Source organism: Copadichromis virginalis, linkage group LG20 (assembly GCF_057382275.1).
Source record: "Copadichromis virginalis isolate Kocher_CV1m ecotype Utaka linkage group LG20, C_Virginalis_male_GT1.1, whole genome shotgun sequence".
NCBI lineage: Eukaryota > Metazoa > Chordata > Actinopteri > Cichliformes > Cichlidae > Copadichromis > Copadichromis virginalis.
The window spans coordinates 13,777,931-13,794,068 of record NC_140637.1 but is presented as its reverse complement, the minus strand read 5'-3'; positions in this window follow the sequence as shown (position 1 = coordinate 13,794,068).

Genomic DNA, 16,138 nt, shown 5'->3' with positions numbered 1-16,138 from the left:
TTCCAAGCATTGATAGCAAGGTTCTGTTGAAACGTTCTGGCTGAGCATCTCCTTGCGGATGATATGGTGAGGTACGTGATTTTCGGATACCTAGCATAGACAAGAGCTCTTTGATAAGGCGACTTTCAAAGTCTCGACCTTGATCTGAGTGTATCCGGGCAGGTAATCCGTAATGCACAAAGTACTTCTCCCATAATACTTTTGCAACTGTGACTGACTTTTGGTCTTTTGTAGGGAATGCCTGTGCGTACCTTGTGTAATGATCAGTCACTACTAATACATTAGCAACTCCTTTGTTATCTGGTTCAATCTGAAGAAAGTCAATACAGACTAGATCTAAAGGACCTTTGCTAGTGATTTGACTGAGTGGCGATGACCGTTGTGGGAGAGTTTTGCGAGAGACACAACGTCCACATGTTTTGATGTACTGGTCCACATCAGCATTCATGCGTGGCCAATAGAAACGGTCTTTGAGGAGTTCTGTTGTCTTCTCGACTCCTAGATGTCCACATTCATCATGTAGTGATCTCATTACACTTGTTCTGTATCGATCTGGTAAAACCAGTTGTTTGTGAACTGTGCCATTGTCCAGTTTTCTCTGTCGATATAGTATTTTGTCTCTCAGTTCAAGTTTCCTGTTCTCACGACTTAACAAAGACATGTCAGGTGGTGAATTTTTGGATGTGATAAGTTGCTTTCCAGTCTGGATGGCTTGTTTGACTGGTCCAATGACTGGGTCCAGATCTTGAGCAACTTGTAAGTCTGTAGGAGTCAATTGATTTTCCAAAGTTGCTTTTAGGCTTACTGGAAGGACATAAGCTTCTGGAATCACGGATGTAGGAACTCCCAGCTGGTCTACTAGCCTGACAGGGGACTTAGTAGCTTCATAGATAGATTCCTTTTTACAGATAGCTTTTATTGCAGACTGTGGAACATCTGTCCATTCAGTGTCATTGGTGTGTTGTCGGGACAATAGATCTGCGTCTATGTTGTGACGACCAGGACGATATTGGATGTTGAAATCGTACGTGGCTAAAGCTGCAAGCCAACGATGTCCAACAGCATTTAGCTTTGCGGTGGTCAACACGTAGGTTAGGGGATTGTTGTCGGTTCTAACCGTGAACTTAGCTCCATAAAGATAGTCATGAAATTTATCCACGACCGCCCACTTAAGTGCTAAGAACTCCAGTTGATGGACCGGATAGTTTCGTTCTGACTCACTGATCTTTCGGCTAGCAAAAGCAACAGGCTTAAGGCCCTCGGGGTACTCTTGATTGAGCACGGCACCTAACCCATTCAGGCTAGCATCCACATGTAGGACATAAGGTTTAGTGGAGTCTGCAAATGCCAAAACAGGGGCATTGGTCAGACATTCAATGATTTTTCTGAATGCGGCTTGACAGGAGTGGTCCCATCGCTCTTTGAATGGCTCAGAAGGTTTGAGGTACGTTTTGGTTGGGTATTTGGTTTGAGATCGCTTGTTTTTCTGAGTAGGTGGATAACCTTTGGTAAGCTCAGTTAATGGGCGGACTATGCTTGAATAATTTGCAATAAATCTGCGATAATACCCACAGAAACCAAGGAATGAGCGAAGGGTTTTCAGATCTGTTGGCTCTGGCCAGTTCCTGACAACCTCTACTTTTTCTGGATCCGTGGCTATACCATCTTTTGAGACAATATGACCAACATATTTGACTTGGGACTGACAGAACTGACATTTGTCAAGTGACAATTTCAGACCAAACTCCTCAAGGCGATCTAAGACTTTGAGGAGACGTTGCTCATGCTCTTCGAGTGTTCTACCAAAGACGATTATGTCGTCAAGGTACACTAGGACTTGAAGAAGGGGCATATCACCCACTGCCTTCTCCATGAGCCGCTGAAAAGTGGCTGGGGCTCCTGTGATGCCTTGTGGCATTCGTTCAAATTGATAGAACCCCAGGGGGCAGATAAATGCAGTCTTTTCCTTATCTTGCTCGGACATGGCAATTTGGTAGTACCCACTCCTAAGATTGAGGACTGAGAACCATTTGCTGCCTGTAAGACAATCTAAGGCGTCATCAATACGAGGGATGGTATACTGGTCGGGGATAGTACGACTGTTCAAAGTTCTGTAGTCGATGCAGATTCTGATGGAGCCATTCTTTTTTCGCACTACAACAATAGGTGATGCGAATGGGCTTCGAGACTCTTTGATAATGCCTGCAGCTAACAGCTGCTGTAGGTGTTGTCGTACATCATGAATATCAGCCGGAGCTAAACGACGTGAACGCTCTCTGAAGGGGGTAGAGTTGCTAAGGCGGATATTATGTTCTACGTCTTTAGCTAACCCCACATCCCATTCATCAAGAGAGAAAACATTACGTCTCTGCGCTAGCTTTTGCTGTAGTCTTTTCTTCCATTCTGGAGGGGCAGGAGAGTCACCAAAATCAAAAAGTTCGGGAGCTACGGTACTAGCTTCAGGTTCTAAAACTTTAGGGTCGGTGACTACGTCCACTGCATGCATCTCGGCAATAACTGTGCCAACTTGGATAGAGGTGGGTTTTTCTGACTCATTCTGTAATAGAACGATGAAACTGTTCTCATCCATGTCACTTTCACGGAGAACACCTGGCTGGACCAACACGCCGGATGGGAGTTGGGGCATGGCAGGTGCTTCGACCAAAACAACATCTTGGGGTTTAGTTCTTTTCTGCTCTACTTTACACGTGGCATAACATTTTTTTCCCGGAGCAATGGTAAGTGGCCCTGGACCTTGCCATTTCACTTGCCCTATGGGATCGTCGGCTGCATGGGATCCTAGGGACTGAGTTTGGATTTTGTCATAAACTGCCTGTATCCTCATGGAGCTGACTTTGTTCTCACTACCGCTATCTCTGCACAGCTGAAATAGGCGGCTGAACAGAAAAGCGTTGGTACCAACCACTACAGGGGTTTCATGACCTTGTGGGGCCTCAGGACAGACGAGAGCGAGGACGTTAAGGGGACCCTTGACACCTGCTACATCCTCAGGGAACTCTATCTCTACTACTACATACCCATGGTAGGGATAGGACTCAGCTGATAGGCCCCAGATGGCTAGATTGGAAATGGGCTGTATAGGGACTGTTGGTATGTTGGCTCTATACCAATCCTCAAAGATAATGGTCACTGTTGACCCTGAATCCATGAGACCATGGCATGAGATGTTATTGACCTTAATAGGAGCTATGGATGATGGACCGATAAGACCTTCCGGTATGTTGACACTTTGAGTTGGAACATTGGTAGTATTAACTCGGGCAACACACTGATCTTGAGCGTCTGTACTTTGACTTTGTCCATGTGGGCTTCCATGCACTTGATGAATAAGCTTTTTGATTACCTTTTGAGCATTCTCCGGAGCTGTACATTTGTTTGCAAAATGGCCATTTTCTCCACATCTGTAGCAGAAATTATCTGACTCTTTACTACTCTTTGGCTTAAAGGTAGATGACTTTGGACTAAAGTCTCCTTTGGACTTAGAATAATGGCCTCTCTCTTTTGCATAATGTTGTGGCTTTACTGACATTACACTTAACTGTGTTTTCAGCTCTTTGACTTCTTTTCTTAACTGTTGCACTTGGCTGCTTGTGTCTGATTTCTCTTTTTTCTTTTCTCTGGACATCTTTTTGTGGCTTGACTCTGTAGAATGAGACTGCTTGTTGAGCTCTTTCAGCTTTTCTTTTAGCTCCTGAATTTCGGACTGAAAATCATGTTGCTGACAGCCTTTAGAGTCTGTTTCACTTGCTACTTGCACTGCATGCACATGCGGTCTCTGTGCTGGTTTTTTGAGTTTTTGTCTTGCAGCTTCACGCTCCTCTTCTTCTCGAATTTCTTTGAGTAGGCTTAAAAATGTCGGGGGATCATTTCGCTTATCTCTTAGACCTAGCTGAAGCAGCATGAAGTCTGATTCAGTGGCACCTTTAATGAGTTGCTCAAGTCTTGCTCTGTTGGCTTCATCTACCTGTAGGCCTCCTTTTTGCACTACTTTGTTCAGTAATCTTTCCAGTCTCAGCAAGAAGTTAGACAAGCACTCACCTTGTCTTTGATGCATAGCTCTGAATGTGAGATACAATTCCTCACCGGATTCTGAGGTTCCAAAGGTACTTTCCAATGCCTGTAAGTAATCCATATGGTTTGGCTTTCATTTGGCTTGGACTGCAAAACATCACCTACCGCCCGAATGATTGACTCAGGGTTGCTGTTCCATGAGGTTCTAGGATCACATAGTCTTTTAACATCCTCCAATGTTTTCCCTTCATCATGTAGAAATCTGTCCAACTTCTCTGTGAATAGGTCAGAGTTTGTTTCTTGTTCCGCAACAACTATTTTCCATTTACCTCCTTCTCTAAAGGAAATCACCTCTGGTGGAACTTTGGTAGGATCGACTTCTTGACGGCATTCACATAACATGGTCAGGGTTTGATTATTGGCATCAAAAATTTTTCCTCTTACTCTTACCTTGCCCAAGGTTTTTACTTGTTCGAGTGTTTCTTCTACTGTGGATATTTCTTCCTCTTCAGGCACTCCAAGAACTAGGATGGCATGTGCCTGATCAAGCCCTTCACCTCTGCACCAATTTGCAAGATTTGGTTGTGAAACATTACTTTTAGTGGCCATAGTTTTAACAACTTACTTTGTAGGGGGAAGACAAGAAATAAATTAAAATTACCTTTTAGGACCAGTGTGACTCTTAGTCACTTTAAGGTTACAGCAGATTTAGTGGTAACTTAAAAGTTATATAATACAACAAAACAATCCCAGCGGTGCCTCCAATGTGTAGCACCCAACTCAAGTAGCTCTGGATTAACCCTCGGTTAAGATGGTGATAGTACTCTGAGCGGGGCCCTGGGTACGTTACTTATTTTATTGGTAAACAGGAGAAACGATAGCTAACCAGTTTTAACCTTTGTACTTAGAAATCTTAATGTTGGCGGTGCCTCCACTTAGTGAAAATAAGGAGTTCTGTTTAATCTTCACTAAGAATAATGAATTTATCTAACATGCTAAATAAGTAGTTTAAAACCATGTGATCCACAAAACAGCATAAGAGTAAAAGAAGAACTGACTGCGTTACAGCACCCACTGCTTGTTGAGAGTAAAAGCGATACGCGCTTTCACGTCTTTTTTGAGAGAAAGTTGCTAAGGGGTCTGAAAACTCGCTAAATATAGCGACAAAGTCGCTAAGTTGGCAACACTGCTTGGTGGAGGTCTTTATCAGTGAAAAAATACAGCTAAAGGTCCAAAATGTATACCTCTCCTTCCCTTGTTCTAAAGCTGTCCAGGCCAAATCTGGCCCCCGGGCCTTATGTTTGACACACTGTTCTTAAACCCAATACTTACCTCAAAGTGTTACATCTTCTTACAAGTATTACTGTGCTATGCCAAGGAGAACCCGTTATATTGTTAAGCCAGCAGTCACGGAATACATAATAAAAGTATTTTCTATAGTTCACTTTTCCCACAAGCATAACAATAAACAGTTTTTAATACCTGAAGAAGCACAAAGGTACAACAGACTGTTCCCCAGCTGTTGTAGTAGACCACAGCTGTGACTTTAGTAACTTTGGTGGTGAAAACTGTTCCTCAGTGTTCAATCAGTGACAGGCATCAAAAAGCATAAACATGATTTTCAGGCTGTGTGTTGGATCCGTTTGTTGTAAAGTAGTAAAACAAAGTTTTTAGACTTTTTAATTACGTAAAATAATCTTCTTTAAGTACTTTAGTAGTGCATGAGTTGGATAATTAAAATGTATTTAAAGGAAGTACTCATTATGTAGAAGCACTTTTCAGATTCATGTTCTTTATGTTAGTGGATCATTGCAACTCTTGGTGATTTTTATTTCTTTTATTCCTGGGTATATTGCAATTTATCTGCAAAATAGTAAGTAACTAAAGCTTTAAAAGAAATAGTATGGAGTACAAAAGTACAATATTTGCAGCAAAAATATAATAGAGAAGCTTGGTACATGTTTGTACAGGTTACTCTTTCTGGTTTTGTGTCGTCTTAGTTTGTTTGAGTTTTTACCAACTTGAATTACACTAAATATGCTTAGTTTGTAATACCGACTTATTTGCAGGCCCTGCTCAGCAAAACTTCTCGCATTCATATTTAAGTCTCCTAACAAGCAAAAAAGGATTCCTCTGAAAATGGTCAGGTACAAGGACTGAACTGAAAATGAGTGAAAAAAGTTCTTCAAAAAGCTGGAGAACTATTGCTCAAGACCACTTTAAAAATCACAAGAAAGTCTGTCTTCTTGGAAGCAAAATACAAAGAAATAAGCCCATACGGAAAAGAAATAGTAAAAACTTATATGTGATTACTCATGAAAGTGGCCACTTTCATGAGTAAATCATATAAGGCTTACATGATTTACTCATGAAAGTGGCCACTTTCGCATTACTTTCATACATTGTTTTAGTAAGTATCCAAAACATGCAAGTTTCATTATATAATTTTTCAAGGGATCTTATATCTGTTTTCACACTTATATGCTTTTCATACAAGTTTCACACAAGACAGATACAAACTTTATAAGATTTATATATATCTTTTCCATATGGCAGGAGTGACTCAAGACTTTTGCACAGTGCTGCAATTATAATCTTAATCATCAGAGAGCCTTCAGAAAGGACTAAGGCTTATTACTTTATCGTCAGCTCTCTTAAAACACCTGGATCAAAGGTTGCTGTACCCACAATAAGACTGAATGTAATTGTGGGCTTTCAGTTCTGGCACATGACATTGTTCTGACAGATGAATAAATACAGTTATCAAAGCCATTCAGTGGAGAGGAAGGAAAAAAGGATTTGTTTTAAGGAAGAATTCACAAGGTTGGTGGTTCTGCCAGTCCAGTATTCACTGATTTTTTTTATACAACCTGTATTTTTCAGTTTTCTTCTGATTCTACTAGAGCTCAAGGTCACCTGCAGAACACTGGTTGGTAGCTGTTTGGAGCCTACTGTAGCATGATGTGTATAGGAGCACTGCAAATGAAATCTCTTTTGCCCATAAAGCCAGGTGTTGTCACTGCCGTCCACACTATACAGTAGTTGCTTGAACAGGGCTTCATTGCTCACTCAAACTGATGCCTTCTTCATCCAGGCACCTGCTGTATTACATCACAGTGACAACGACTGTCATTTCTCCTCCACATGTCTCATCTAAGAGCCTCTGGGAATAAAGAAGACACGAGAAATCCAGAGCAGCAACCCCCCCCCCCCCAAAAAAAACCAACAAAAAAACAAAACAAAAACCCAAACCCAAAAGAACTGCTTGATGTTGACACATCAGAAGGAGACACAACACATTTACAGGCTTATATATTTTGCAGTTTTATGCAGACTTTGTCACATGCCAAATCTGTATTAATTTAACTGACAAGAAATAGAATTCTGGTCTGGTGGTAACGAGAAACAGAATGATGAATGTAGTTGTTTAAGGTTTAGCCCCTAAAGTACCATAAAATGGATTTAGCTTCTAAACCCGAGGTTGTGGGGCACCAGACTTCACTTAAAGCTATTTTTATTTCTCAATATTTTACAGAACGTGAAAATTCTTGCAGTATACCCACTGATTTGTAGAATCTGATTCAGTGGGTAGGTGAAGCAGATGATTTCTGTCTCTCCACAAACCTGCTAGTCAACAGCTAGTCCTCTGTACACCTTCTCTTGCCCATCATGAATACACTGAGCCACTGCAGAATACTAATCCCAGTGTTTTTGTAGGTGGTGTATATTGAAAGTCTGAGGTGTACACAGTGAACAGGAATGGAGAAATCATAGAAATGCATACAGTTTTTTTTTTTTTTTTGTCTTTTATGCATGCAGTCTTCAAACCAGCCAAGAGTACATAGCCTATGGGTGATATAATAAAAAAAAAGTTTGAAAGGTTTGCTTGAAAGAAGCTACCACAATAGAGTTCAACACAAGGAAGCAGAAGGGCAGAAAAAACCTTGTAAAATTATTTATTTATTTTATAAAAAAAGAGATGGCTGAGAACCACCAAGCAACAGACACTTTTAAACACTTGATTTCACTCCGCTACATTAAAGTCTCTGTATATTAGGACATCTGCATCATCAGTGTGAAAAGGTAAGCTACAAAACCAACTACAGCACTATTGCATTACTGGTTATTCCACATATTATTCCCCAAGTTGCAGTGGAGCTTCACTGTAAATGCAGATTTGCACCAGCATATTACCACGCTGGGACGTTGTCATTTTGTTGTTCTCAAAGACCAAAATAGCTGATGTTTCTGGGTCTACTTCTGCAGAGCTGTGTAAGAAACCATTTACTGATAAGACATTTAAATAATGTATGGAGCCTTATTGACATGCTCATTGCAGATAATGCACAGGACGTATCACTGAATTTTAAATGATGTGTATCTTTCCAGATTTGATACGAGAAAAAAAGGAGCATGCTATTTAGGAGGACTGCTTCAGATGGGCCTTTTCAATTATGTTAATTCCCTCCATGGGCTTTTCCTACTTGTTACTGCTGCAGTTCTGACTGCTGACCGTGAGGGCTCGCCTCACAGCGTGCAAATCTGGTGGATTTTTTTGAAATGATGCACGAGAATAAACTGTACCAAGCATCATTATAGACACTGACTTTCAGCCACTTTCCATTCCTACATTTGCATTCTCATCTGTAACTTCATATCAAAATGTGTCTTTTCGCATAGAGCTTGCACAGACACATCAATAATACACACTCTCTCCTTTGATTTCTGCATGTTTCCAACATTGCAGAGGAATCAAACCGAACTGATGCAACCTTGTCTGAAAATCTAGTTAGTGGTCCTGCACAACAAAATAAGAGTCAAAGTGGTTGCTTAGCAACAGATATTTCACTCTGGCCTTCCTCCAGCAGCAGATGCTGTTGGAGGATGTTTTTCAAGCCATCATAGAAAATCACAAGTTGAAATGACTCGGGCTGGCTCTCGTCACTCAACAGAGAAGCAAAAAAATATGAGCTGTGCGAGAAATTTGTATTGTAATTTGGGAGGTCAGAGGTCAACATCTGAACCTTTAGACATGGAACTGAATGGGATATCTGTTCTCTTTACACTTTTAAATAACAAGAAGGCTTTCACTTTCAAAGCAGGGAGGCTGCTTCCATAACTGTCCCTTATTTGCTACCCAAAATCAATTTCTATTTAGCGCTATGCATGAATTATTATCCACTAGTAGTCAGTACTTCTGCTGTCCATGTGATGGCGCCATTGATTCATGTTTACACGTTATACACGCTTCGGTATGGAGCGCATATGAGACAATAACCCTCCTTACATCAGCATGGTAATGATGGGAGTTTCTAAATACAGGCTTCAATATGCACCCTTACACTGTGGCATGAGCACTTAGGCTAGTTGATCCTTTGATGTCCCAGAAATAGGCTTGGAAGCAGGTACAATTAGGGTTTTAGAGAGGGTAGCGAGAGAGTGCCTTTCCCCATCAAAGCATGCGCGCTCCTCTTTGTAATGGAAACACCAGATGAGAGCTGTGCTGAACGAGTCTGTCCGTGAGTTTCGTGTTTGAAAGGCAAACACAAAAAAATATGCCACACAGTGTACACAATTTTAGCGTTCATGATAGTTGGTACAATGAATAAAAAACTGAAAAGTTTGACATAATAAGCTGCGAGAATAAACCTTTATTCACAATTCACAAAGTAAAAGAAGCAGCTCAGAGAGAACACAAATCTGCTCTATAGCTAGATATGAAGCAGATGCAATAGCACGAATACCTAGTTGGAAACTGTATCAGTGTTTCTGCACGGCACAGGTTCTTATCAGTCACTCATGCTAAACATTGCTATGCAATGTTTTGGCTGCACTTCCCCTACTGCTCAAGGCAGCCAGGTTTACATAACATTGCATGTAGTCCATTCTGGAATAAACCACAAGTCAAGTCTGCCAACCCTCATATGAATGACTGCTCTATACCTTAATGAACCTATTGTTTCATTAATGAATCAGCATAACAGGAATGCAGTTACTTTGGTTGTTGTGTTCCAAGGCTTACACACTCCATCAGTTACTGGATATTTGGATGTGTATGAGTTAATGCATTGCAAGTAACTTTCAGAACAACAAAAAAAGGATCACAGCTTTTATTTCTTCTGTGATGGATTACACAGCTTTTCAACATCTTTGCTGTCATACCCGTAAAGCAATGGCACAATGGCTTCCTGAAACAATGGTAAAAAGATATTGACAGAAATCCCAGCACGCAGCAGCAGTTCTTCATTTTCATGAAAGCTGTGTTCCTGATATTTCTCTGATTTGCTAAAGTAATGTACTAAACATCCTGTAACCCTGAATAAGAAAAGCCTTTGAGAAAATAAATGGATGGATGTACTAATCAAGAATATTTCCATGTTGTGCAACTTCTTTCTTTCAACTTATATAAGCTTGCACACCATTTTCTTTGGTAAACCTTGGTAGTAATGTATGGGATCACCTTTTGCCTTCAGAGTCACCTTAAGTCTTTGTAGCATTGATTCAACAAGTTGCTGGAAACATTCCCCAGAGATTTTGGTCCATGTTGACATGATTCCATCACACAGTTGCTGTACACTCATGATGTGAATCTCGCGTTCACACCCCACACCCCAAAGCTGCTCTACTGGACTGAGATCAGGTGACTGTCGAGGCCATTTGAGTCGGTAAACTCATCGTTATGCTCAAGAAATCAGTTTGAGAATATTCAACCTCCGTAACATGGTGTATTATTCTGTTGGAAGCTGGATACACTATGGGATGCAAATGATCAGCAACAATACTTGGGTGGGCTGTATATTTATTTGTGTGCTGATTTTGTATTACATAGTGAAAAGTGTGCCAAACATCTCCCACACCATTACACCACCACCACCACCACCAGTCTGAGCTGCTCATAAAACACAATATGGATCCATGTTTTCATGTTCTGCCACGTCCAGAGTCATTTTAATCACATTTCTTCATCGTTCTGAGAATCGATTAAAAACTTTAGCAGGTCGATTCGTCCTTTTTTACATGCCTAAATGAATTGAAGTGCTACCATATATCTGGCCGATTTGACATTTGCAATATTAAAATCCAACATTTATATTAATGGTGATATTTTACAAGAGTATTTTTCTATATGTATTCTTACCCCTATAGCAACCGCCATTATCGTGTTGGAAGCAATCACAAACTCTATAGTCTCTCCAACTCCAGTGTATATTCATTAATCTGTTACTCTCAACGTCAGTGTAGCTGAAGCTGAGAATTTCTGTTGATTGCAAATTGCTTCCATGCAACAGAACAAAAATCCCCATCCTAATGAGGACACACATATGATGTTTGTCTTAGCATTTAGATATGAACACAAAGCCAAAACCACAAATCAAAGATGAAAACCAGCACAAAGACACTTCATAACATTCATCACAGTGATTCTCCTGTGGAACATGAACAGCAGTCTGACTGCTCATCAATGCCGTTATTACCTGTTGAAGTTCAGGGTCTGGTTGCTGGGCTGTTCACTCAGCTTTAACATCATTCTGGGTTCTTGGCTAGCTTAGCATTAGCATGCTGTCTGTCCAGATGCTTGCAAAGAGCCCAAGTTCTGCTAGCAGCATAATGCAGTTGTTTCTATCCTGGATGCAGTTTCTACTTAACCATTGCGCTCTTGTTCTTTTGTGCAATATAAATAAAACTAATGTCCTTATCCACGCTGTAGACTGCGTCACTACTTTACTTCTCCAGCACATGAGCTAAAATTAGCTTACTTTAGCGCAAGTGCAAGAACCGATAAGCGGGATCAGTTGGCAGGCAGACTAACAATTTCAAGAGATTGAACTACAGGGAACTCTTGATTCACATCCCTAACTGTGACTGAGCCATTATGAAGTTATCCTTTATTGGGTAAAAGTGACTCTTTAAGTCAATTATACTGAAAACACTTTCAAACACTTTTAATAATTCACAACCTCCCCAACTCTACTCAGGTAGAGGTTGACAATACGTCATCCAGAACTGTCTCCTCATATCCACTTTAAATTAAAACGTCCAGAGACAATTATTCCTCTTACAGACACCAATGGTTTCAGTTTAGATTTCAGTAAACAGGGTTTCCTAATTAACAAGTGAATAATAGAACTGATCATTAAGGATGTGTTTATTATACATTGTAGGAAAATATAAGAAAGTAATTATAGAAAAATAAATGGCTAGCCTCTTTGGATAATTGGAAAATAATAAGTCCTAGTTTCTAAGGACAATTAGAAAAATGAAATTTGACATTGAAATGTTTATAAATAACTTCAGTCGTTTGTCTGAGCGAGAATGTTTTCAAGCTGAACTTGCACCTTGCAAGCAGTATACTGTATTTATATGGGCGTTTGCATCTACTCAGGGGGTGTATATGCTTCCCAGGCAGCAGTTTCGAGATTTAGCTGCCCTTAGATAGCATCAGATAAAAAACTATGACAAGGTAAAGTCTGCAAACTTCTCTGAGCCTGTGTGGGCTGGCCTAATTAGGCTTATAAATCTGGCCAAAATCTATGCAGTAGCTTCTAGTTCTCCTCAGACTGTGACTTGACATATTCCAGTTTTTACCCCAAATCACCAGGGGCATCTCTTGGAGAACATAATCCTTAATGCTCCAATTCATCAACACCCAGCACTGTAATGCAATGACACGATGAAGAAGAAAGAAAAAAAATAAAATAACATACAGCAGCGAGAGTGCAAACTTTCAGGTTGTTAAAAGTCTGAGCTTATCCATTTGGCATCAAGGCCTTTTTTGCCCTGCACTCACATTAGTCCAATCCCTTATCGCTCTCACGGTCCAGACACACTCAGATCTGGGCAGCGGAGGGAACATTGAGTTTTATATAAATCAATACTATGTCCCCAACACTTTGCTGCTCCTGGCACCCCAGGGAAGATTATAAAGCACTTGGCGAGACCATCTCTCCCCCATCATTTCTTTCTGAGGTGGGAAACTAAGAGTTGAATTGAACAATGATTTTTTGGGGGGAGGGGGGCAAAAAGACAAACAATGTGGTGCTCTGCGAGGTAAGCTAAGGTCAGCTCTGTTTTCATTACAGTCAGTTCCCAACTGCTGGACACATTGCTGCCAGCAAATCATCTTGTCGAGGTCACAAAATTGTTGCTTCTTGAGTCACTTCTTATTTTAAAAGTCGAACCAAGTGCAGTCTTATCCTCACAGTTACCACAGCTGGACCAGTCAGAGGTCTCTCGAGCTTTAATGTCGATGAATAAGGTAACATGTTGTTATTGAAATCTTCGTTGAAAATGCTATTCACAAGACTCAAGGTTAACAAGTGGTGAGCTTAGGAAGCTTTTCAATTCAACAGGTATTCAGACTTTGGGGAGATGGGAACAGGTTGGATTAGATGGGATAGTCTGTTGCCTAAGCAACTGCTACACTCCGCTGTGTTCGAAGAGGTTGCTTTATCTGTGAGGATTACACCGGGTGCGGAGAAGGAAAAAAAAAAAGATGAAGAAGAAGAAAAAAAGCTGTTTGCCGGGAGTCAAACAGTTCAGATCCGAGGCCAAAAGCTGTGTCAGTGCAGGGCTAAATCCTCACTTGGTTTAAACAACAGACAAAAGATCAGAATCTGTCAACAAGGAGCAAAAACAAAGTCGAACGAAGCAAAGAACGGGTGATGAGCAAGCGAGAGGAAAGATAAGAAGCGAAAATGGGGTTGATGTATGCTAAGTCCACTCCAGACAAAAATTATCCCGAAACAGCGGCGCTGCGTACCTAAGCTCTTAGGTGAAACGCAACAGGATTAGATTTTTTCTTCTTTTAGCTGACAAACGGCGGAGCCACATGGGATGTGTCACAATCCCCAAAAGCTCAGAGAGATGACACTTGTTAAAATTATTTATTTACATCTTCATTTCATTGTGCAGCACACCTACATCACATTCATGTGTTGTTCTGTGGTGGTTGTTTATGATTATGAATTTTCATGAGGAGTTTATAGAAGCTTTGTGATGACAGTAGAATAGAAACAGCAACACCTTTTAAAAAGACAAGTTCATAGATGTCACTGACTCGAGGTAACTCGTGCACACACATCAAACAAGGTGGCTTAATGCCATTAGGAAGGCTGTTTGTGGAGTTTCACGCATACCTTCTTATTCAAGGTTTATAATTTATTATAGTGTTAGTTCAGGAAGGCCACAAAGTTGAGCTCAGCCATAATATACTCAGATCAGCTGATGTCAATGCCAGCACACATCATACCCTTCCACATATCAACTCAAATAGCAGGGCACATTGTTTCAGCTATTTTGACCTGCCCACAGTTGCTGCCTATGCCTATACTACTTTGAAACCAACCTCCATCCTGGCACTCTCTACCTTATACAGTGAAGCGGGCCAGTAAAACTTCTCTTTCTGTCAGAGAGGTTACATATTTAGCTGTTTTTCTATATGGTGAAGAAAAAGCTGCTGTGCCAAAGAAAGAAAACGGTCTGCACAACTGTTTGGACTTAAATTGTAAGAAATAAATGTGTAAATAACAGAAAAAGCTCATTGTCCAGACTGTCCAGCTTTATTTTAAACAGTAGTTGTAAAATAAAATACATTTTTGTAGTAGTAAAGGGTGAAAAACTAAAACTTTTCTTTAATGTAATTGTTTTTTTCTTAATTACTTCGTGTTGTTGTGTTGCATTTGTGTGCATCAGTAGGAGAAGCTACAGTTAAAAGCTCAAAATGTCTGCTTGTGCTTGTTTGTGGTGAGCAGCACACCAAACAAGTTCAGAATTTTAAATGGCTTCAAGTGCACATTCAGGCCTGTGAGACTCATTTAGACACTGAGCCACGGCTCTGTGCTACATGCAGACATTTCTGCATCTCTGCCATTCAAAAACACTTTGCATATAGTTTATTTTATCTAATGTTCAACCCTGGACCGTAAATTTTCTATTTTAAGGAAGCAATTTCTTATTCAGAAGTTTCATAAAAGCCTTATTTTTATGCATTTGCTTCTACTAGAGAGAACACGGAATGGTTTCAATGAAGTTTCAAACCTTTTGTTCTCCACAATAAAAAATGACTGAAAATAAAAACGGGAATCACTTTATCCAGCTCCTCGTTTCAAATCTTTTGAAATGCAGCCAGTCGCTTGTCATTTCACATTTTCGCTCATTTATTCACTTTTTTCCGACATTCTTTCATTTAAATCCAGCTCCCCCGTTTCTCTGTGCACGTGGCCTGTACCACTAAGCTTGCTGCGTTGGGAATGTTTGCCCCCTTTCCTCCTTGACATAATGGTATGATCCCAGTCGTTTTTTGCATGTGACTGGCTGCATGGTGTGCCCATTAAGACAAAGCAGAGCTGAAGTTTGTAAGTTTGACACTCCAGATCTCAACCATTCAGAGAAGGCTTTGGAGAAGGTATTGTGGTCACATGAAACCATAACTCTTTGGCATCTGACTCTTAGGCCAAGTTTGGAGGAAGAGAAACGCTGACTATGACCTAAAGAACACCATCCCCACAGTCAAGCAGGGAGGTGGAAACATTATGCTCTGGGACTGTTTTTCTGTTAAGGGCAAAGGACAGTTTCACTGCACTGAGGGGCCAATGGACGGAGCCAAATAGTTGCAACTCATAATCGTATTCATTGCTACTTGTGCAACTGTGTTCCTCGCGCATAAAAACAGCAGCTGTGCACATGTAGAGCTTTAATCTCAGAGATGAATCCTGCTCACTCAAATCAGCCAAGTTTTGACAGTCTGGAGGTCGGAGCCTAAATGACAGGTTACTGCGTTAAACCAAGTAACACAATGGCAGCAATCTAAGTACTGTTTTAAACCATATTTGTTTACAATTTGGAAAGTAAAGTTTGCTGAATTAAATAAGTTGTTTGCTGTGTGGCAGTGAAAACACTGTCACTACCTCAATGCTGAAGAAATTGTTAGAAAGAACAAAGACAAAAGTGGTTAAATTGAAATCTAAAACCTGAAAATGAGAACTGAGATGGAATAAGACACTTAGATAGTGAAGAAAACCTCAAAGCATCCATGATTTTGTTTAAGAACAGATTGTCCTCCAAATGACTGAAGCCATAAACACATCGGGAAAGTCTTTAACAAGGT